General features: G+C 44.3%; 1 protein-coding gene across 1 annotated transcript in view; it reads left to right on the top strand.

The window, feature by feature from the left end:
* si:dkeyp-14d3.1 (transmembrane protein 132C) overlaps positions 1-23,957 on the top strand; it is a 186,733-nt gene that overhangs the window by 48,307 nt on the left and 114,469 nt on the right. The window lies entirely within an intron of this gene.

Raw genomic sequence — 23,957 nt, forward strand, 5'->3', positions numbered from 1 at the left:
ACCTTTAGATTGCATACAACAAGGGCAGAGCGCTATCTGGCTGATGTAAAGTTTTTAATGCGGACCTGCTGCATTTATTAGACGTGTGGTGATCGGAGACATGTCTGCCCATTGCAGATGTTCTGATAGAATTGGTCCTTTCCCAAGAGGAAAGTGTCTCCTCAGTGGTAGTTTGTTATTTGCGGCACTAAAATATGCACAGAAGCACTAAGAATACATCTCTTTCTTTGTGGAGTTCCCTGTTGCCGCTGTGTAGAGTTTCATCAAAGATGCTGGAACAACATTGGCATTTTGTAAACACGTGGGATTAATTGTCACAGTCTCATTAACTCACAGTATGTAGAGTAAACAGCCTTAGCTAAGGTGAAATGAAGCGTACTGCAAATAATGTGCACTTAGCAAGTGGAAACACTGTGCATCTGTGTGTGTGTGGGTGGGGGTGCGCCGGCTGGCTCAAGGTTGCTTACAGATAATAAGTGGAAATGACAATTGAATGTCAGGAACAGGACAGGATTAACAATTTAGAGACTGAGAGGAACACTTCCTTTTCTCTCCTTTCAGCCCTATCGTGACACCGATTCATACAGATGAAAGAATGAAATAACTAACCATGAAATAAATATCAATGCATGTGCATCATAGAGTATCAGGTTGTTACACATTCTTAACAACCTTGTGCATTAAATCCTCTCTTCAGTAAGTACAAGAAGGTGTAACTGTGTTTCAGCATATGCAGCTTATCTGGATAATTTTTTTTGGTTATCTCTCCCACATGCTCCACCCTTTTCTGTCCTCTGCCACGTCGGACTACAGATTGTGTCTTTAATATGAGCCGAGCAAAGGCACTGAATAATTCATGCTTCATATTGTCACCTCATACTAATGTGTGTATGGTGTAGTAATGAGAAGGGAAAATGTAGCACTTACAAGTCGATAAACACGGCTTCTTTTTAAGTACTTCTAAGTGTAGCCCAGCATTGCAATAGCCACTTCTTTTTAACTTCCGCTTGTTGAGGTCTTCAGAGCCACTGAAGCTGTGTTGTACCATTCATTTTTATTCAAAGCCATAGAAGATCCATTTATTTCCATCAGAGAGTTAGATAAGAAAACCCAAGATTGGAGACCGATCCATTGTGATCAGCGCTGCTTGTCCCGAGTGGTCGTTGTTGTTGTCAGTGTTACATCGCTGAGGTTCTTACAATGCTACTCGGGCTTCTCTCAGGCTCGTGGATGAACAATCGCCATGCCACTTTTTGATGTGCATAGGGATTTCATTGTGAGTTATGCTGACATGCTTTGACATGTAATTTACTTCAACCTGCAATAACTGATTGTATTTTAGCCAACTGGGGGCTGTGAAAATAAGCTGAGTAGAACACTGATGTATTACCCTAGAAAGTTAATATGGCAAAATTGTTAGCAAATAGCTGTTTAGTTACACATTCAGCAGATACAGAGCAGCATTAGCATTTATTCAGAATTCCCGTTCCTGGTCACCGGAAAAATCCTATTATTCGCTGTCTGTCTGTTTTCCATCTCCTGTTGCTCCTGAGAAATGCCTGATACTTAAACTTCTACTGGTCCATGAGCTACACACCAAATTTGACTGTCTGCTGTTTTCAAGCAGACACAGTTCCTCTTTAGTAAGAAAACTAAGACTGATCCAACGTAGTAATGCTAATGCCCATATAACCAAATCAGTGAGCTGAAAGATGGTGAAAGACTGCGCAGAGATGAGAGGAGCTGTAGAGGCTGGCGATAATTATCCACAGGTTCATTACTGCAAGCAGCGCCTCATTAGAGTCTGTGCTTATGCAAAAATATTGATTATAGCGGCTTTAACAATAAGTACTTTGATGTAGTCTGTGTATTATCTGTCATGATGATTTGTGTGGAGTCTTTTCAGACAGTGTTGCCAAAATGCCTTGCAAAAAAACAGACAACAACCCTCTAATCTCCTAAGAAAAGAAGAGCACGTGCACATTCCTGAAAAGTGTTCCAGAGCCTCTGCTGTTGGAAAAGAAACTGGTCTAAGTCTGTCTCAACCCCTTTCATGGTGAAATTCTCTGTGTACAGGCCTAGCAGAAGCTCTTGTTCTTTGATTCTGTCAGGCTTTTATGTAAAATATGTGAGATCTTAAATGCTTGGGGGAAGATGTTCCTTTTAAAGGCATTCAAAAACCAGGAAACCGTTATTATCTTTGTCTCAGCTGTAGCTTTCAAGACTTGTGCTGTGTGCTTCAGTCAGTTCAAACAAAGCCGGTGTGGATGCGCGTCAGCAGTGCTGATTTTGATGTCAAAACCTGATGTTTGCACGCGCAGGTGAAACACACCAGTAAACACGAGAGGTTCCTTGCCTATCTCTCGGTATCATTGCGTGTGTGTTTGTCTGCATGTGTGTGTCAGAGTGAGAATCCTGAAGGACACTCATCTGCCCAGGTGGGGTGGGAGAGAGCTTTTGTGCCTTAAGCACTTCAAGGGCTGCTGCTCTGTCAGGTGAGTCTATCGGGTGTCCTCAGCTGTCGACCACATACACAGGACAAGGACACAACCGTTGCTGCCCACTTCAACGCAGCTCCTCCTGGGTTTGTCATAGGCTGTGTCACCTGTCAGTCACAGCTGTGTAATATATTGTCAAGTGCACAGGGCAAGGGCACAGCAAGCTGTGCTTATAATTAACTCTGCAGAAGACCTTTGAGTCATATAATGGGGGTCAGCACACCCCACTGTAGTTTTGGCATTGGTGAAGAATTGTCCTCCATGTGGAGCCGTGTGATTAAAATGACATACTGTGGGTTTCCAGGCAGCAGTGGTGGAGGGGGTGGAGCGAGGTGTTCCATCACCGCTTATTAGGAAAGGTCATCTAGAATAGCTGTTTGTGATTTGGGAAAATAGCCCAAAATTGCAAACTGAGAGGACGTTTTGGATGTCCCATTTAGAAAGCTTTGTGGTCCTGGTGTTGACCCAACGCGCCTGCACAGTCAGAATCACATGTGCTACAATAAAGTCGGAAAAATTGAATGGTTATCGCTAGGCGACTAAGTGGGACACATTGGGACTGTATTAGTGTGCATACGTCTCCATGGCATTTTTATTTTTGTTAGTCATCATGTGTAGAAAAGTCTAAGCTACGACTAGGATGAAGACAACAGTGAAAACTAGAAAGGACACAGTATTGGGGTTCCTTCTGAAGCCAGAAGTGAATACAATCTCCTTCACTTCTTCAAATACAGCTCACGTGGCCGAAGTGATTATGATTACTTTGATACCCCGGGGCACAAGTGGGTAATATTTCAGCATTAGGCTATATTCCTCTCCATGACAACTGATCAAGTGTCCACTGATAATAACCACAATATGTGATTACAAGCTTCAGGAATAATTAATAAATGGGGCAAATAAGCATAAAAATGAATTGAAGTGAGTTATATCAACTACATATGATGTGGCACTGTAGTGTCACTCTTAAATAAAAGAGAATTATCACTGAACTTGGAACATTTTCCTGATTTTTTTTTTGCCTTGTCGCTGTTTTGGCTTCATGGCCGGTGACTTTATTACAGCTTTATTACAGCAGGTAGCTACTTAAATTCATAGAAAAGAAAGAAAAATTCAGTTTAACCCAATGTATGGTATAAGGGCTATGGGGGCATTAAAGCGATATTTTTTTTATTACTGTTGAGGTGAGAATATTTAGTAGCCTCTTTCTTTATGTTTTAAGCCTTTTTCAGCTTTGATGATTATGGCTCATAGCTTATGAAAGTCAGAAACCCATATTTCCTTAGATTAATGTTTTTAATAAAGGGGTTTACAGTACAGAAAAGTATGTTCATTTCTACACTCAGTACTTGGTTGGAGCTCCTTTACCATGAACTACCTACGCCATCACAGTGGTGTGGCTGCAATTAGGTCATGGCACTCCTGAGGTGTTGCTGAAGCCCAGGTTGTGCTCATAGTGGCCTTCAGCTCATGTGTGTTGTTGGGTCAGGTGATTCTCATCTTCTTATTGACAGTCCCCGTGGATTCTCCTTCTGGATGAAATCAGGCGAGCTGGCTGTCCAATCAAGTACTGCAATAACATGGTCAGCAAACCAGTTGCTTTTGGCGCTGTGGGCAGGTGCTAAGTCCTGTTAGAAACTGATGAAGTGCATTAAAACCTCCTGGTGTACAGCTGTGTTGACTTTGGACCTGATAAAACACACTGAACCAACCAGCACCACCACAACCAGCAGATGACAGGGCAGCCCAAATCCTCATAGACTGAGCCAGCCTCACACTGGACTTCAAACACCTTGGATTATGTACTTGTCTGCTCTAGGACTTTGATTTCCCAGTGCAGTAAAAAATGTACTTTCATATGAAAAGTATGGACTTGAACTGCGTGACAGTCCAGCTCTTTTTTTCTTTCCTGAGCCCAGGTAAGACACGTCTGACATTGTCTCTGGCTCAGGAGTGGTTGATATTAGGAATGTGGCAGCTGCAGCCCTTTTCCTGAAGACGTCTGTGAGCGGTGATTCTTGATGCACTGACACCAGCCTTGGTCCTTTCCTTTGAAGCTCTCTCCCTTTTCCTATCACACTTTTCCCTTCCAGCCAACTTTCTATTAATATGCTTCAATAGAGCACTCGGCGAACAGCCGGCCTTTGCAGCCCTGACCTTCTGTGGCTTATATATCAACAATGCATCCTTGTGAATGGCTGATCGTCACCTGGACAACTGTCAAGTCAGCAGTGCTCCCTGTGATTGTGGTTGCCTGTACTGTTCTAGACTGAGAGATAAACAGCATTTATACTGTTTGAATTATAGTTACATAACTCAAATTTGAAATGACATTGTCTAATAAATTAAGATATTGAATTTTTGATCTTCTTGAGCTAAAAGCCATAATCATTAAAATTATAACAAAAAAGCCTGGAAATATTTCAGTTTGCATGTCATGAAGGTCTACATACCCATTTGGCAAAGAAAGAAAAAAATATAGCATTTTTAAAAAACCTTCCTAGACATTTTTCTCATGCGACATTAATCAATTAAGTATATACATTATATATAACAGAAAATAAATAATGAACGAAAACTTTTAAAAAATAAATGTAAAAAATATGGATATAATGGATATAGAGATCTGACAGCAAAATGTGATGTTGTGTCTAAAGTGTTTTGCTCACACAGGTAATTTCTAGGTGGCAAGAGTCAGCTTACACTGCATGGACTAGTAGCAGTTGGATGACAGCGATACAGCAGCTTAGGTGCCAACTGTGCAGTATGAACTGAGTCTTTAATTGACTGCAATGCCTTCCCTCCATGGTGTAGTATGCTGTTAGTGGCTCTGTCGTTTTGCATGATTTGAAAAGTTCTGTCGTTACATTAGTGGCCAGTGTCTCCTTCTAATCCCATCTGCATGGTGGTAACAAACAAGGCGCCGGCAGAGCTGCTCAGCTGAAAGAACAGGGAACCCATGCTTTATACGAAGCACCCCTAATTCAATTGACATTACTGGCTGGCTTTAATGGATTTTACCTGGTGAGCCTGAAAATTGAATATTTTAAAGCATATCAACTCCTTTGGAGTAACTGAAGAGAAGAAGTGCAATTTTCATTTCGTGAGCATTCGGTAATGAGAGGGCAACATAACTGAGATTGTAATCTATTCCTCAGGTTTGATTTGATTCATATGATTTGTCTTCTGTAGTGTGGTGTCCCTCTCACCTGCAGTTTGGGCTTTTATCTCCCTCAAGTCATTTGATGTTTTTCACCACTGCGTTTTATCCCCGGAGCACAGACTGCACAGACACAAAGATAAATACTTACTGCACGCACAGCACTCCAACCTTTTGTACACCTCAGCTCTAGCTTCAGTCACGTCTTTCTGTGGTGAGTCAAACTTTTTTTTTCCGGTGTCATCTCATTGAGCGTCTGAGGTTGTTATTGTTTTGTCTCTCACTGTGTTGATCTCTGTGTGAGGTGGGCGGACGTCCTTCCCCTGCTCTCTCTGTAAAGGTCAGTGAGCTGTAGATGAAGTTGTGTCGATCGGATGAGTGTCATAGGCTGACAGCTAATTTTCATCAAAGCAACTCTGGGTGAGGCGGGTGAATCACAAAGTCTGTTGTCTCTCTCTAAGGATTCTCCACTACTTATCAGGCTTACTGACTCACTGTGTGGTCCTGCATCTGCTCACATCTTCAGTTTATTGCCCCTATAAAAGGTTGTAATGCACCTGTAACACCACTTTATAGGTGATAGAGGCGAGAGAGGAAGCAGGAAAGGAAATGTAAATTTTTCATTTCTAGAGCAACCTTGTCTGATAATCTGCACACTCCAGCCTTTGTTCCTCTCTGCGTTTTTTGGGGGGGGTTTTGCCCTCTTTCCCATTCTCTTCCTCTTTGCTTGTTCTCCAAACATAGTTTGCATTGATTTATTCCCTTCCACCAATTAAAAGCAATTTTGCAAGCATTAGAGTAAGCCATGCCGGGGGCCGTTTACTGCGGCAGGCTGTTCATTACCTCATTGTGTGTGTGCCTGTCTGCTCCTCTGTGAAAACTCCCGGGTGCCTCTGTTATGCTTTTTCACTCGCTGAATGTGTCTGCACAAGCATTAGCCTACGAGTGTGTGAGTGCAAACATGTGCACTTCCATGCGTGTTTAACTCTACATGAGCAGATGGGTGCAGGTTTGTATCAGAGATTCCCTGCACGCGCGGGGCATTAGCTTTCTGCTTGCAGGCTAAATCCTTGTGTTGTTGAAGCGGTGTCAGTTGCCTCTGCCGCAACACAGCTTATCTTTTACCAACTCCCGTACCCCTTGGGAAGGGGAGACCTGGCGACAGGGTGGGGAATCAGGGAATATGAGAAAGCGGGCAGGAAGTCACGGGTTGGTGTAAATAACCCCGGGCTCTAGGGGAAGGTTAAGGAGCTGACTCTATGCTGAATACTAAGCATTAGCCCTAAAGGACTGAGTGCCCCTGCACCTCTCCTGTCTTCTTCACGCTGACAGAGCTCTGTACCACCATGCCAGTCATCAAATCACTGTGTCACTGCGCACAGGTTTCATTTGAAGTGCCGCACAATCTGGTGTCACTGCCTTGATGGTGTTCCTGCTGCATAATAAGTGGTGCTGCTCCAGGGTCATCATGCAACTGATCAATTACATTTTAGTGATGTCATAGCTTTGTGACCCCATTCAGGTGAATTCTGCTCTCATTCCCCTTCCTCCAGTTAATATTCTTTGCCTAGTCGTTCACACACGCACGGTTGGCTTTTTTGGAGGACAACATGCGAGTGTGTTTTCATACACTCTACATTAGCTGTATTCCTCCCTCTGCAAAGCCAACGAGCTATGCAAATGGACATCAATGACTCCCACATTACCCCTGTGAGGATTTTGTTTCTCTACCCTGTAACTACCCTCCCCGATTTTCTCCCAGAACGGCTGCCAAAGGCCAGCAAACTTCTCCTGCTACTCTTTGTATTTTCCCTCAAGTCACAAAGCTGTCACGTCACAGCTACATAATTGTCAGCTGCAGTGTCGGTCCTGGAGCGACATCAATGCTGGTGTTGTTGAAATAACTCCAGCATGGCAATATCAGATCAACTGCCAGTAACCCTTTTGGAGGGCACTTGCAATTTTACCACATTGGTGTACCTGTGTTTTTTGTTTGTGTTTTTGAACAAAATTCGATTGCTGCAATTGCGTTTCTCAGTGTGCTCGTCCAGTTGTGAAGACGAAACAAATTTTTGGACCAATTCCGTTAATTGAGCCTGAGCCACGGCCGCCCGTGGCTCAGAGGGTTGGGAATCACATCTGTAACCGGAAGGTCGCCGGTTCGATCCCTGGGCTCTCTGTCCTGGTCGTTGTGTCCTTGGGCAAGACATTTTACCCTACTTGCCTACTGGTGTTGACCAGAGGGGCCGATGGCGCGATATGGCAGCCTCGCTTCTGTCAGTCTGCCCCAGGGCAGCTGTGGCTACAACTGTAGCTTGCCTCCACCAGTGTATGAATGTGAGAGTGAATGAATAGTGGTATTGTAAAGCGCTTTGGGTGCCTTGAAAAGCGCTATATAAATCCAATCCATTATTATTATTATTATTATTTTGTCGCTCTTTGGCTTTAGATATACTTTGCTTTGTTCAGTACTTGATCATTTGCAGGATGAAAAAATTAGTAGCACTTGCAAAATAAATGGTTGCTACACTAAAATAGGACACATGCACACACACACAAAAAATGCAGTGCCAAGATATGATACTAATTTCTGTTCTTAATCACAGTCTTAATGTTCTCAGCCAGACTTCAGCAGCTGGAGTTCATAAGAGCTGCTTGACTTTACTTATCATGCTCTTAGGTGTGCACACATACTTGGAAATAAAGTATGCTTATCTAGTTTGAAATTACTTTTTAGTAGTCGGTACAATGCTGGAGCCAAGTAACAAGTCTGAGTGATAAACTATGAGCTTTTCTAAGGTACCTTTGGAAGTCTGCCATGTTTTCTTGTATTTAGCACTGACATAAATGTGCCCCTACAGTTGCAGCTTGTTTAGGGCTATTGTCCAAAAAGACAGAAGTAATTTTCTTGACGACTCGCACACTTTGCGTAGTGAGTTTTAGTTTCTACCTTCATTCTGGTCCCAAAGTATAGAACAACAAGATTTAAAAACAACTCCAGCGGCCATTACTCAGATGAACAAATTACAGCTTTGTTACATTGTGGGTTTTTTGACGCTCAAAATTATTACTTGTTCTTCTTTATTTTGTACTGTCAGAGTGAGAATGTGAGGATCACGACTGTAGAAGGCGTGACTGCTGTATCTACAGGTACAAATAATTGGAGATAAAGTATCTGAATTTCACGACCTTGCCTCCAAACGTGCTCCTTCCAGTTTTTTTCTATATATGATCCCCCAGTTCTACAAGCTCTTCATTCCCGTTTATATGCCCCACCCTCCCTTGCCTTTTCAGTTCTTTCGCTTCTTCACTTCTGTTTAGGACATGGGGATCTGCCAGGCTCGGGATCCGCCGCCAGTGCCCTTTAAGGCCTTTCCCAAACCGTAGCTCAATTCAATTCATTGTTAAGACGTCTGAGAAGGGATCTCAAAACTGGACTGTAGGTGGAAGACAGCTGGTGCCATAAGCTGCCACCTACAGTCCAAGGATGGTCGTTCACAGCAACATAGATGGCTTTTTTCACTCCTCTTTCAAACCATCAGTCTTCTCTGTCTGAAAAGTGAACACTGGCATCCTCGAAAGAGTGACCTTGATCCTATAGATGCAGATGTACAGCTGAGTCTTGTCCTCTCAAGTTTTTCCACTTCTTCAGACATTCCCTTATGTCCATTTTGTTAGTTACAACAATCTCCCTCAAGATAACTGCTGACATTTGAATTTATATTATAATTGGTATTCTTTATGCTGAGACGATGAATTCAAAAACTGAGGTGAAAAAGTTGCTGGAAACACGCAGGAGGAATCAACTGGCCAATCACAATAGTTGCGGGCTCCTACGATATGACGTGTAGTTACATTTCTCAGTTATGTGAAAGGTTACGGCTTAGGGTTAAAAGGGGTTTATCCCACAACTTAGACATTCACATTACTCACACTCTCATTACACATACATATAGGATCTTGGGGGTGGGCACAATACACGGAATCCAAAGTACCATCAGGGTGTACACCCCACCCCTGGCGTCATTGCCCACCTCTCAATGTTAAATACACGTAGACATTGAGGGCTAGCAGGAGGGACCATGCGCTTACCTGCTGCTTTCTGGCAGGTAGCTCCATGCCCTCCTGGGTTTTAAATGCACCTTAGAACACACATGCATCAACACTACAATGAGCGGGTGGAGGGAGGTTTGGAGTCTTCTCTCACCCCCATTCTCTGCGACCTGCTGGAGCGGGGGGGCTAGGAGGAGGAGTTGGCCGTCCGACTGTGGTCTGGAGTGTGGGGCCTCCCTGCTGCTGCGGAGTCGGGGCGGTCTGCCTCCCCCCACCGCAGGGAAAAGGGTAACACCACCTGGGTCCGGGTGCAGTTCCCCCTCCAGGGGCAAGGGTACCTAGACCCGGTTTGTAGAGTACGCTTGGGGAGTGTGATCGTGTGTACAGCGTCTCTTTATGTCTGTCTCCACATTGGTTGAGTGTGGAGTAAGTGCATATGAGAGCATGAGGGGGGGAATGGATGTTTGTATCTGTGTGTGCCTGTATTTCTGTGTCTATATGTCAGGTTGGGTGTCAGGCGCCACCTCTCTGGGGACATCTTAGGCCCTCCAAGGTTTAAGATAAGATAAGATAACCTTTATTAGTCCCACACGTGGGAAATTTGTTTTGTCACAGCAGGAAGTGGACAGTGCAAAAGTTATGAGGCAAAAATTAGAATACAATAAGAATAAATACAGTACACAACTGTACAGAATAGAATAAAATAAAATACTATATACAGTAGAATAAAATAAAATAAATATACAATAAGATAAAAATAGAATACAAATACAAATACTATATACAACTGAGTAAAAATACAACGATGACAGAAAGGATTATTGCACTTAGTATTATTGCATATGTATGGATGTGTGTGCTTGATCAGTTAAAGTCTTTATTATGGAGTCTGACAGCAGTGGGGAGGAAAGACCTGCGAAATCTCTCCGTCCCACACCGTGGGTGCCGCAGTCTCCCACTGAAGGAGCTGCTCAGTGCTGTCACAGTCTGCTGCATGGGGTGGGAGATGTTGTCCATCAGGGATGACAGCTTAGCCGCCGTTCTCCTGTCACTCACCACCTCCACTGGGTCCAGAGGGCATCCTAGAACAGAGCTGGCCCTTCAGATCACCCTGTTCAGTCTCTTCCTGTCCCCAGCAGAAATGCTGCCGCCCCAGCAGACCACGCCATAAAAGATAGCAGAAGCCACAACAGAGTCATAGAATTTCTTCAGGAGTGGGCCCTCCACTCCAAACGACCTGAGTCTCCGCAGCAGGTACAGCCTGCTCTGCCCTTTCCTGTAGAGGGCGTCTGAGTTATGAGTCCAGTCCAGTCTATTGTTCAGATGAACACCAAGGTACCTGTAGCTGTCCACAGCCTCAATGTCCATACCTTGGATGTTCAGTGGTTGCAGTGGAGAATGCTTGTGCCTGCGGAAGTCTACCACCAGTTCCTTGGTTTTACTGGCGTTGATCTGGAGGTAGTTCAGCTGGCACCAGTCCACAAAGTCTTGGGTCAGACCTCTGTACTCCTTGTCGTCCCCATCAGTGATGAGGCCGACTATTGCAGAGTCATCAGAGAACTTCTGCAGGAAGCACTGGGTGGAATTGTGGGAGAAGTCTGCAGTGTAGATGGTGAAGAGGAACGGAGCCAGAACCGTTCCCTGTGGGGCCCCCGTACTGCAGACGACCCTGTCCGACACACAGCCCTGAGTCCTCACATACTGTGGTCGGTCGGTGAGGTAGTCCAGGATCCAGGTAGTGAGGTGATGGTCCACTCCAGAGTTCACCAGCTTGTCCTTTAGAACCGAGGGAAGAATGGTGTTGAAGGCACTGGAGAAATCAAAGAACATGATTCTCACAGTGCTTCCAGCGGTCTCCAGGTGAGCGAGGGAACGATGTAGGAGGTGAATGACGGCATCATCCGCTCCAATGCCAGGCTGGTAGGCAAACTGAAGTGGGTCCAGTGATGAGCTTATTAGGCGCCGAAGCTGAGCCAGGACCAACCGCTCCAGGGTCTTCATCAGGTGGGATGTCAGAGCCACCGGCCTGTAGCTGTTGAGGTCCTTGGGGCGTGAAGTCTTTGGCACTGGTACAACACAGGAGGTTTTCCAGAGCTGTGGGACTCTTCCCAACCTCAGGCTCAGGTTGAAGAGGTGCTCCATCACCCCACACAGTTGGTCCGCGCAGGACCTGACGATCCTCGAGCTGATGCCATCTGGACCCGCTGCCTTCTTGCCATTAATCCTCCTCAGTTCCCTCCTAACCTGGGTGGTTGAGAGAGACAGGCTGGAGCCTTGTGTTGAGTGTGTATTGGATGCTGTTGTTGGGGGTGGGGGGGAGTGAGCAGGGTGAATAGAGGAGGTGTGAAGTGTCTGAGGTGGTACAGCAGCAGTGGGGGTGGGTGAGTCTGCAGCCGATGTTGCAGACTGCCTCATGGCTGAGTCAAATCTGTTGAAGAAATGATTCAGTTCATTTGCCCATCTCACATCCCTCCCAGGCAGAGAGTTCTGCTGTTTGTGGCCCGAGATGGTTCTGAGGCCTCTCCAGACTTCACCAACGTTGTTTTGTTGAAGCTGGTTCTCTGGTTGTTGAAGCTGATTTGGAGGCCTATCTCCACCTACCACCACTTCCCCTGCCAGTGGCGGACTCCCTCAGATATCGGTGCGTTGGTGGTTCTTTGTGTCCGGGGATGGGCGTCCAGGTACACACCGGCTCACTCTTTGGCGGCCGCTTATCGGGGCCTGGAGCCTGGGACTCGCTCGGGCCACTTCGGAGGTGGGGTGCCCCTGGCCTCTCGGCCTGGGGCTCGGTCACTCAGGCACGGCTGGCTGCCGGCGGAGCTCACGGGCGCGTCACTGCAACTCCCCCTGGCTTCTGCTCCGCGGCTGCTGAGTGAGCCCTCATCTGGGACTCTCCTCAGCTCTTACTGGGACAGTGGCGCGGCTGCCCCTCTGTTGGTCTTCCTTGGTCTCTTGTGTTCTGGGGGCCTCTGGATGTCTGGAGTTTTGATCTCCTCCATACCTGCTTCATGCCCTGGAGGATGGGGCTGTGGCCCCCCCACACCCTCTAGCAGATCATTACATGAAGGAACCTTTTAAAAAAAAAAAAAAAAAAAGGGTTAAAAGGGGTTTTGGGTTACATCATAAGTTACAGCGCAGATTTCATTACTCATCCTTTGGACTGTTTGGCTCTCTCCCATCTGCTGCATGAAGCCAGAGGTGAGACATCAATATGTGAGCAACAGAGCCCAAAACCATCAGTACTGCTTCCCATTTACTAGTCGTGTGTGGGCATGGTTCTTTTTATTTCCCCAATTTTTTAAAACTGGAAATAAAATGAAAATGAGCTAAAAAGGTGAAAACTGTGCAATTCAGTCTCTTGCCAAGGGTACCACTGTGACATTATCTCTTTGTCACAGGCCCGGGCCTGTTAGTGTGCACACGTTCAAGCCATACACGCATGAGTACATGTGTGCCCATGTGCACGCACGTTTTCAGTGCCAATCTTGCTTTTTTGCTCAAAATGAAAGGCATCATGTTTGTCTACACGCGTTCATCTGCAGATTAGCCCCTGGCTGCCTGCTTGGCCCCATGCAGGAGAGAGTGGAAACACACACTTTCCAGCAGCCTTTGTTGTGCCACACTACCGGCTCGCAAAAACATCAACGCCTCTACCTTAATATTTTTCAACAAGGGGATGATACTCCAATTCACAGAACTGTTTCACAAGCTTTCAGGCTGAGTCAAGCAATATTATTGAATGAGATTAGTTCCAATTTATTCTGGCTTTATAGAAAACCTTGTATCCAATGAAACCGGAGGAAAATGTGTGCAAATATAAGTCCTAAAGTATCTGAGTAAACACATCCAAGTATTTTTGAATCTATTCGTTCCGTTCTGCTTGTCCCCCCCCTGCATGTTTTTTTTCTCTCTTGCTGTGCACTTGGATGTCATGAAAATCCAATTAGGTGGACTCATTCTGTGAGAACACCACAAAACCACACTCCATGATGGCAATCATATGAATTCTTCATATGGGATTTTAGATGCTCCCCTCTCTTTGCACACACCTCTTTGCACACACCGTGTCTACACAAAAGATAGAGTAATTGGCAAACAGATCTCCATACAAAATGCTTTTCCCGTCTCCTTTATGGGCTCTCAGCATAACAATGGGCACTTCTGTAATCTCTGCTGTGTGATTCTGAAATGAAAAACCAATCAAATGTGTCTCCTGTTGGGCGAATACTACCGTATGTAGAGCAGGTTGCCAGCATTTAGTGGCTCCCCCATTGATACATGAGCCAAAGAAACATAATAGTCTAATGTATTTGATTGTTTTAGACTTTTTTACAGGGGTTTTTTCAGCCTTTTGGTCACAGTCCTTTTGCAAATCAAATAAAAGCTCAAATATTTCTTATACGCTCATTGGCCACTTTATTATGTATGCCCATTCAACAGTGATTATTTCAGCCAATCACATGGCAGCAAATCAGTGCATTTCTGCATGTAGACATGTTCACGACAACCTGCTGAAGTGAGCATCAAACTAAGCATCAGAAAAAGGGTGATTTAAGTTTTGGTGCTAGATGGGCTGATCTCAGTATTTCAAAAACTAGTGATTTACTCTGACTAGAGTTTACAGAGAATGGTTCGAAAAGGGGAAAATAATCCAGTGAACGGCAGATCTCTGGACGAAAAGGTCTTGTTGATGTAACTACTCATTACAACAAAGGTGTGCAGAAGAGCATCATGGGCAATGGAAGCAGAAGACCACACCATGTGTAACATTGAGGCTATAATGAAAGCACTGATCCATCCAGGCTTGTATCAACACTCCAGGTAATGGTGCGGGGGTTATATTCTTGGCCCACTTTGAAGCCCTTAGTATTAGTTGAGCATTGTTTAACCACCACAGTCTACCTGGGTACTGTGGTTGGTCATGTCCATCGCTTTATGTTAGCTAGATAGCAAACAGAAAAAAGTGCTTGTATGAATGTGTGTGTGAATGGATGACTGAGACATGTTGTATAAAGTACTTTAAGTGCTTTAACCACAGTTTTCCCATCTTCTGATGGCTGCTTCAAGCAAACTGGTTTCTTGAACGTGACATTGGGTTGCGGTCAAAAGACCTCCACAGTCACCAGATCTCAACCCAGTAGTGCACCTTTTGGGATACAGTGCATCATGGATGTGGTGCTATCAAATCTGCAGCAACTGTGATGCTATCGTGTCAATATGGACCAAAATGTCTGAGCACAGCACATTGTTGTGCCAATGCCGTGAAGAATTTTGGAGTTCTGAAGCCAATCCAGGTGTAACTAGTGTGTGTGTGTGTGTGTGTGTGTGTGTGTGTGTGTGTGTGTGTGTGTGTGTGTGTGTGTGTGTGTGTGTGTTTTACGTATAGGTGAGGAATCCTTAAATTTTATGCTGACATTATGGTGCTCTCAAGAAGAGCAAAGTAATTGTTCTTATTATATTTTTATTGACTTAAAAAAAAAAGGTTGAACAGTGACAGTCAAGGTCTGTGTCATTAAATCAGTTATGAACATTTTGATTTTATCACTGTTAATCTTTGAGTCTGTGTACATCGCAGGACATTTTCAATAACGCGTATTAGGATTATTTGTAATCCATGCCATCAGAAGATCTTTTTTCCTTTGCTGTTGAGAAGCCAGGAGCAGCACCACGGGATTGTGCAGTCATGCTCTGTGGCTTCTGATGTATTGACTCAGTCGCTCTGCTGCTTCTTTTACCCTTTATCTTTGTCACTGTTTTTGTACTTACCCAAACAGTGTTTCTTTCCTTGAAGAGTGAATTAAAAGAAACAAGACTTAAAGTCTATACAACAAAACTCTGTGATGTCGCACAGCAGCACTTTGACCTTAAAAGAACCAGTCCATCCTCCTGAACACCCCTGCCTGACGCCCCCTTTTCAAAGATCTGGGAGAACTCATCTAAAAATGTGAAAACATTTCTACTTAAAGATGATTGTACAAATTGTTTAAAAAAAAATAAAGACAAATTTCTATTTTTCTCTTAAATATATCCAACTCTTTGAAGGAAGCAGCTAACATTAGCATGCTAAAATGCTAAAAATCACAGTATTATCATAAAGATGCTAACCAGAGCCCTGTAATACAAAGCAAGTTCAGCACACCCAGAATATCTTTCTATTACCTTGCTTCTCTGACCCTAACACTGACAGTCAGGATATGCAGTCACACAAAGCTGGTTATCAACTTCCTAAGTTCACCTAGGATTAGGATGCAGCACGTGTCCATGAAAAAAAGAAGAGCCGGCAGCACCTGACCATCACAATTACTGGTAACAGAGTGACTGATTTTATACAGGAACAATACACCAGGTCTAACAACGAGTTCACCTGAAACCTTGGCTAATTGTGACCCTCACCTGTTTTCACACCTTGGCTCATGTGATTAGGCAGAGGATCAGTAGGAGGTCCACGATACTCTTAGGGAAACTCCTAATAGGGCTTAAAAATCTGGGACTCTTCACCAGTTGCTCTTAGAACTGAAGAAGCTTCTCAGATGGGAAGTGAAACTTAAAGAAGTCCAGATGCTGTTCTTTCCAAGCTCTTTAGACAAGTTTTGTCATGATGTTACCAGTTTTTGGACCCAAGCAGCAGACTCAGACCCCTACAAACAAAATGTAAAAGATTTATTACAGTGACAAATGATTAAAGCCAATGATTAAAGTTATTAATGTCAGGGAATCTGACTTGGGAGGGGTAGCTGGTGGGCAGGCTGGGGGTGGTGGCAACCAGAAGTGATTCAGTGGAAAGTTGGCAGGTGGGTGAGGTACAGACAAGTCTGTAGATCCCCAGAGAATGATTCGTTGCATGAATAGCGAAGCCTGGTGATTGGCCGTCAGCGCTTGACTCGTCACAGAAACATAGATAGCCTACAGAGTGAGCTCCAGATGAAGAACTTAGAGACAAACCGGGGCCCAAGGTCACTGGACAAATTGCTTAGCAATAAGCACTAGACCACAGTGGATGGCGGAGAATTGTAGCCACAGACTGGCCCACCTCTCCATCTAAGAGAATAGAAATCGAAAGAGAGAGATAGAGATAGAAAGCAAAGGCAAAACGCCCCCATGCATGCCCAGACCCTGAAAGGTTAAATATGTAATACATACTTAAAGAAACACTGCTGCTACAGACAAAGCAGGGGGATGTGTGTGTGTGAGAGAGGAAAAGTACTGTAGACTAGAGCAGCACTACAAGTGTGCAGCTTTAACAGCTTTGGTCAGTGAAATTGGGAACGAGCTACCATATTAATAAAGTTTAGCCTGTTTGAAGCCTGGAAAGAAAAAAGTGCAGACTGTGTAAGTTAACAGTATCAAACTATCACAACTCTATCATTAAGCAACAGGAGAATGTGCTGTACTGTAATCAAGTAATTCATTAATTTAACATTAAAAACAAAAACTGTTGTTTAAAACTCTCAGCCGCAGCCTCGGTGATGTTTAACAGTCAGAAGGCACCTGCTGATCTCTAACCTGGAAGTTACCATAGCAATATACCCAGGTAAGAAGTGAACCACATTGGTAGTACAGACAACCCAGAGGTAACCCTGAAGTTACCTGGATAAGACAACGATGAGTGCCGTCCCTGAGCCTGGTTGTGATGGAGATTTGTTCTTTAAAAAGGGGAGTCTTTCTTGCCACTGTTGCCAGGTGTTTGCTCAAAGGGGGTCATTTGATTGTTGGGATTTTCTCTGTATTTCTCTTTAGAGTCTTTACCTTATGATATAAAGCACATTTAGGCATCTGCTGTTGTGATTTGGAGTTATATAAATATCATTTAATTAAATTGATACTTGGACTTGGTTTGCTGTGTTTGCTGAGATAGACAAATATAACCTGTGTCCTCTTCTCCATGCTAACAATAAAGTTCTCAACAAACACAGGACAGGGGCTTTCCTCAGAGCAACTTGGGCATGTTGCACAGCAAACATGAATTTGCAAGGCAGTCTATCTGCTAGCTGCTAAGATATTTTGCAGAATAAGTAAAAACTCTGACCTGATGGGTAAACAAAAGGCCTCTGGGTGTCTTGGTAATCTTGAGCAATCCATTCAGTGGATGCCAAGCTAGCTATTATGACATAAAAGGACGGTAGCTAACATCAATAAGCAAAGCAAACTAACAGAGGGAGAGGTGCTGATGTTAATTCCACTATATGAGCATTTACACTACATGACCCCTACATGAACTCTGTGTCACACATGCAAACAAAAATCAGCAAAAAGTATAAAAATAAAAACCATGTTTTATTTTTTTAAGAATCAGCAAAAGTTTTAAAGCCTTATTGTGCCTTTGTGAAACAAAATCCGTGTGTTTCGATATGTCGCTTTGGGATTTAAGTGTGGGTGTTTGGCCTGATTTTTTTTTAATTTTTACATTATTATTATCATTGTTTTAGTTTTGGTTTTTCAATTTCTTGGCATGTTGTATATGTGTGTGTGTTCGTTCCGATCTCTGCTCTTGCAGCAGTTATGTTCTATGAAGCAGCACACTCATAGATGAGGCGATGCTTTTTACTGTTCAACCATTACAAAGTACTGTCCTCCTGCTGTTTCTCTGCCATTCCCTCACACTGCAGCTTCCCTCTTTTCTTCATTTCCCACTGAGCTCTTGCATTCCCTTCACACTGTTTATGTAGGCGGGATGGCACAATAAAACAGGAAAAGCTTCCTTGGGAGCTGCTGATTGCAGATGCATATGGTTCTCAGAGGAGTCAGTGGAGTGAAATGGTCAGAATAGGTCACCAAGCCCTGTGATGCAAGTGAGCCAAGAGCAGCCCAACAGAGACTGATGGAAACAGGCCACGGAGGTAAGGGGAGTGCAGCCTCAGTTGCGGGATACAGAATGCTGCATAGGGACTATCGTCAGTCTCAGCCTTATTGGATTTCCCCCAGAAATGTTTATTTCTCTCACTGCCCTGCTGAGAAGTAGCTCTCCTACTTAGCTCATCACTATTTATTAAAGGAGCCCCTGAGGAGTCTGAGCATATAATCAGGTCTGAGGGAAAATGGCTGGCGGAGAGAGCAACGGATTCTAGGGAGAAATAAGAGGCTAGAATTTACAGTACTTGCACTGCCAGCTCCTTCGCTTTATCTGAGAAAGAGTGATGATTGTATGTGTGTCGGAAAGGAATGATCACAACTTACAGCGTTAACTAATGAGATTACAGGTTAAATGTAAACTTTAATCCTTTATAATGTTTACAAAGAAGTTACATCAAACATTGTTTGGTGAGAAAAAAAAAAAAAAAATATATATATATATATATATATATATATATATATATATATATATATATATATAAGGGGTGCAACGATACACAAAATTCACGGTTCGGTTCGGTTCGATACTTTGGTGTCACGGTTCGATATTTTTTCGATACAAAAAAATGTTCATGCCTTTTTAATTTGTCATTTATTAAAATTATAAATATATATTTTAACTCAAAAGTACAGTTTTTAAATTTAACCCTAACCCTTGTGCGCGTTTTTTATTTTGACAGCGAATGCGCACCTGCGGACCACTTATGTGCAGCCCTGGTTATTTAGCTCGTCATATTGCAGCCACAGAAATTCTTTTGTCCATGAAACCATAAAGCTGCACTTTCTTTTTGCCTTATAGTCTGATTTGTCATAACTTCTCCGTTTTGTGGTAAGCTTTTCTTTGGCTGTCACTTCTTCACCCCGACCTGTCTTATTTGGCTCAGCAGAACTAAAATATATATACTGCTACTTTTACACACGGACTCACATAAGCTCAGCGATTCTCTGCGTGATCAACCTCTCACATGTTTAAGCTTGCTGCGGGAGATTTCACTTGTCATGTTTGCATAGTAAGCTAACGATTAATAAGACGATGTCAGAGGAATTGGTGCACAAATTATCATCACTCACAGATCAGTGCTGTCATTGCAAAGTGAAAGCAAAAAAACAAGCGCAAATTCAAACGCGATTTCAATATGTCACATATTGACAGTGGCTCACCGATGCCAATGACATAATTACCCAGCTACATTTCTGAAAGAATGCAAAAGCATTGACATATATTTTTCCTACAATAGCCCGACGGGCAGGGAAGAGATAGATTTTTGTAGCCCGACTGGAAAGATCGCTAGCTCCAGGACGTCAGGCTAGCGATTTTGCAAGCCCTGTATCTGATTGAGGAATCACTCATCTTTGGAAAAGAGAGTTTATTACAGAGAAATGTCTCTTTCCAAAATAAAAGCTATACTATCCGCTTCTTCTGGGCTATATTCTCAGCAGCATAAGGAGAATCACGTGCTAACAGCTGTCTAAATGACTCGGCTAAAGTTAGTAGCATGCTTGTTGTTTTTGTCTTTGCACTAGGATGATGTCGGCGTAAATGTGCAGTCATATTCGTTGTGTTCCCACTAGTGCTTTCAGGTTAATCTCGTTGAAATGACCTTAACGCCACAACACGGCAAATCTCCGTTAACGAGCTACCGCCGATCGCCCCGTGCATGGGGCTAGACGGCCAACACGTTAACGAGCTAACTGCGCTAACACACTAGTTCACACCAATGTAATTAAGCATTGCATGGCACATCCAACATACTGTTTTACTTTAGTCCATGACTCGCTTACCTTCAGGGTCATACGTCACATGAAAACCAAAATAATTCCAAACGCCAGATCTGAATGAGAGTGGGGGAGGTCCATCTTGCAAGGAGAGCTTAACTTCTGTCTCGCTAGCTTGCCCTGCGCTTAGGGTTGCCAACTCCCTGAAAAATAAATAAGGGAGACCTCGTGGCCAGGGCCGGGCGACCCAGTTGTCTTCACCCTTCCCAGTGTGGTGAATTTTCTAGCTCTTTTTTTGTGTTTGAAATTATTTTTTTAACCATTTGACTTGAAGTTGATTTAAGTACATGCATATTCTATTCTTTGTGATATGAACACATGTGAAACAAATGATCATTTAGCCATTTATTTTTAGCTCAAAATGACAACATTAACACAGTAAAACAGGTCTCTTTCTTAAACAGAAGCCTGTCATGCTTAACTTTTGAGAATATAAGTAAATCTTTCTTTAAAAGCACTCTGTCCTGCTTAACTTAAAATAATAGAAAACAATAGAAAGAAAAATATTCTTGTAACAGTGCACATTTAGTGCATTTAGTACAATTGGCTTCAGTTGAGGTATTATTTCAACTTTTCTAATGCTAATCAGCTGCTCCTGTTTGTAAACCCGCTTGTTCCCATGATTACGCATCATAACTCATCATCATTATTCATCTATGTATTGTCGTGTTATTCAATTATACGCGGGTCCTCTGTACGATTCATAACCACACTTTATTTTCTTGTTCTTGCTCTGCCCCCACATAACATAACATTCTATACAGAAACACACCGGTCTCGCCCTCTAGCTGCCATCAGCCTAACTACACTGACCGGCTGCATTAACATCTACTGTACAATGCAATTACACCACATCTCCCCTTTCTAGAATCAATGGGTAGACTACCATTGACTCACCAGACCTTAGAGGGTTATTCTGCCTCTGTGGCTGGAAGGTCTGGTCCTGCGCTTACCTGTAAGGAATACTATATAATGAAAATCTTAACTCTAATTAACCCGTTAAGTAACACAAATTCTTACATGCTAACTTGTCACACCCCCTGCATTTCCCAACTTCTGAACATGCATATTTGAAAATGACAACCTTTTAGCTTTTACACTTTTACCCATATTGTGCAAACAATACTACGAAAGAGGGGTATTCTTGTATAAAACAGTCCTTTCCATCTTATCCGTTATAAGTCCAATCTGGTTGGTCTCACAATCACTCTTCCGGATCTGGTTCTGGGTGTAGATGGAAGCTCTGGAGAAACTGTCTCTGGCATGTCCGTGGAGCACTGCTCCCCGGCTTCTGCAGATTCTGGCTCCCCATTATTGCTCTCAGTTTGGTCTGGAGAGTGTTTCATGGGAACAAGATGCCGACGATTCCGCCTAATTGTCCCACGAGGTCCCTCCACGAGATATGATCGTGGTGTGGAGTGGCTGCCAATAACTGTGCCGCTGGCTCTCTGGTCTGTTATCCACACTTCTTGGCCTGGAGTGAGCCTGTCGAGGCTGCGTGCGCGATGACGAAGGTTATATGACTGTGCCTCTTTAGTCCTCCTCTCCTTTTCCCTCCGGGTGACAACCACACTATCAGGAAGTGCGGGGTCTAGCAGAGATGGCAGTATTGGCACTGTGGTGCGAAGCCGTCTCCCCATCAAGAGTTGGGCTGGACTATAGCCATTCTGCAGTGGGGTGGCTCTGTAAGCGAGCAGAGCCAAGTGTGGATCAACAGCTTTCCGCAATAGATTCTTGACAGTCTTAACTGCTCGTTCGGCTTCGCCATTGCTTTGGGGATATTTCGGGCTGCTTGTAATGTGACAGAAGCCATACACTTTTGCAAATGTCTCAAAAGCTGCCCCTGAAAACTGTGGCCCATTATCTGTTACCAGCTGCTCGGGGATCCCATGTCGTGCAAAAATCCCTTTGAGATGATGGATCGCGTCCTCTGACCTTGAAGGTGTGAGAGGGGCAATCTCAACAAATCTTGAGGCATAATCCACGACAAGAAGGTAGGTTTTCCCTCTCAGCATAAACAGATCGGCTCCTAGCTTTTGCCACGGCCGCCCCGGATACTGTGATGGCATCAGCGGTTCTGTGTGGTTTTCTCTCACTTGGCAACATGTCCGACAGTTAAGGACAAGCTCATTTATCTTCTGGCTTAGCCCTGGCCACCATACCGACTGTCGTGCTCGCTGTCTGCACTTAACCACTCCCTGGTGACCTTCGTGCAGTCTGGTGAGCACATCAATTCTCATAGTTGCAGGTATAACCAACCTGTCCCCTTTGATTAGCAGACCATCATGTACGGTGAGGAACACCCGTTCTGCCCAGTACAGTCTTAGCGCTGGTTCGCTGTTGAAATGTGTGGGCCATCCTTCCTCACACAGCTGCATCACGCGAGCACATACGCTGTCCCTCTCCAGCTCTTCTCTCAGCTGCTCCAAGAAATTGTTGCTAGCTGGCAGATTGTCCATCAACATGTCCACGTAAATATTTGTGCTCTCCAACAACTCCTTGTCTTGAAGTGTTTCTTTTGCTTTCACTGGAGATCGTGAGAGCGTGTCAGCTGTCCACAGGTGTTTGCCTGGTACATGCGAAATCGAGTAGGAATATCGCATGAGGTGCATCCTAAAGCGTTGAATTCTGGGAGGGAGCGCATCCAGAGTTTGTGCCCCCAGCAGACTTAGCAGCGGCTTATGGTCTGTCTCCATTTGAAAGTGTTTGCCAATAAGAAAGTTGCGGAACCGCTCACAAGCCCAGGTCAGACCTAAAGCCTCCTTTTCAACCTGAGCGTATCTCTGTTCTGTTGCAGTGAGGGAGCGTGACGCGTAGGCAACGGGTCTCCACTCCTCGTCCCATCTTTGAAGCAGCACACCCCCTAAGCCATACGATGATGCGTCCGCTGACACCTTGCAGTCACGGCTTGGGTCATACATGGCCAACACTGGCGGTGATGTGAGCGCATCTTTCAGGTTCTGAAATGCTCTAGCCTGGTCAATGTCCCATCTCCAGCAGTTTTTCTTAGACAATAAGTCTCTTAGAGGTTTGTCCTTCTCTGCGAGCTGTGGGATAAACTTTCCAAGCTGGTTAACCATTCCCAGAAAGCTCCTTAACTCACTCACACTTTGTGGCTCCTTCATCTCCCTCACAGCCTGGGTCTTGCTTGGGTCAGGGCTGATACCGCTGGCTGAGAGAACATGCCCTAAAAACGTCACCTGCTGTTTCGCGATGTCGCACTTGTTAATGTTCAGGGTGATGCCAGCTTTTTGGATCCTGCCCAGCACAGCGTGTAGGCGAGAGTCATGCTCTTCCTGCGTTCTGCCCCAGACCAGCACGTCGTCCATGTGGCAAACCACCCCTTCCATACCATCTGTGACCTCTGTGACCATCCTGTTCTGGAAATGCTCCGGTGCTGAAGCAATCCCGAAGGGCAGTCTCTTGAAGTAATAACGCCCAAACGGTGTGATGAAAGTGGTGTATTTGGCTGAGTTTTCCGTCAGAGGTATCTGCCAAAACCCCATGATAGCGTCCAGCTTGCTGAATATGCTGGCACCAGCTAATCTGCCCAATGTTTCCTCCACCGATGGCAGTATGTACTTCTCTCGACACACCGACTCATTGAGGTGTGTAAGGTC

The sequence above is a fragment of the Astatotilapia calliptera genome, chromosome 12, assembly GCF_900246225.1.
Source record: "Astatotilapia calliptera chromosome 12, fAstCal1.2, whole genome shotgun sequence".
Lineage (NCBI taxonomy): Eukaryota > Metazoa > Chordata > Actinopteri > Cichliformes > Cichlidae > Astatotilapia > Astatotilapia calliptera.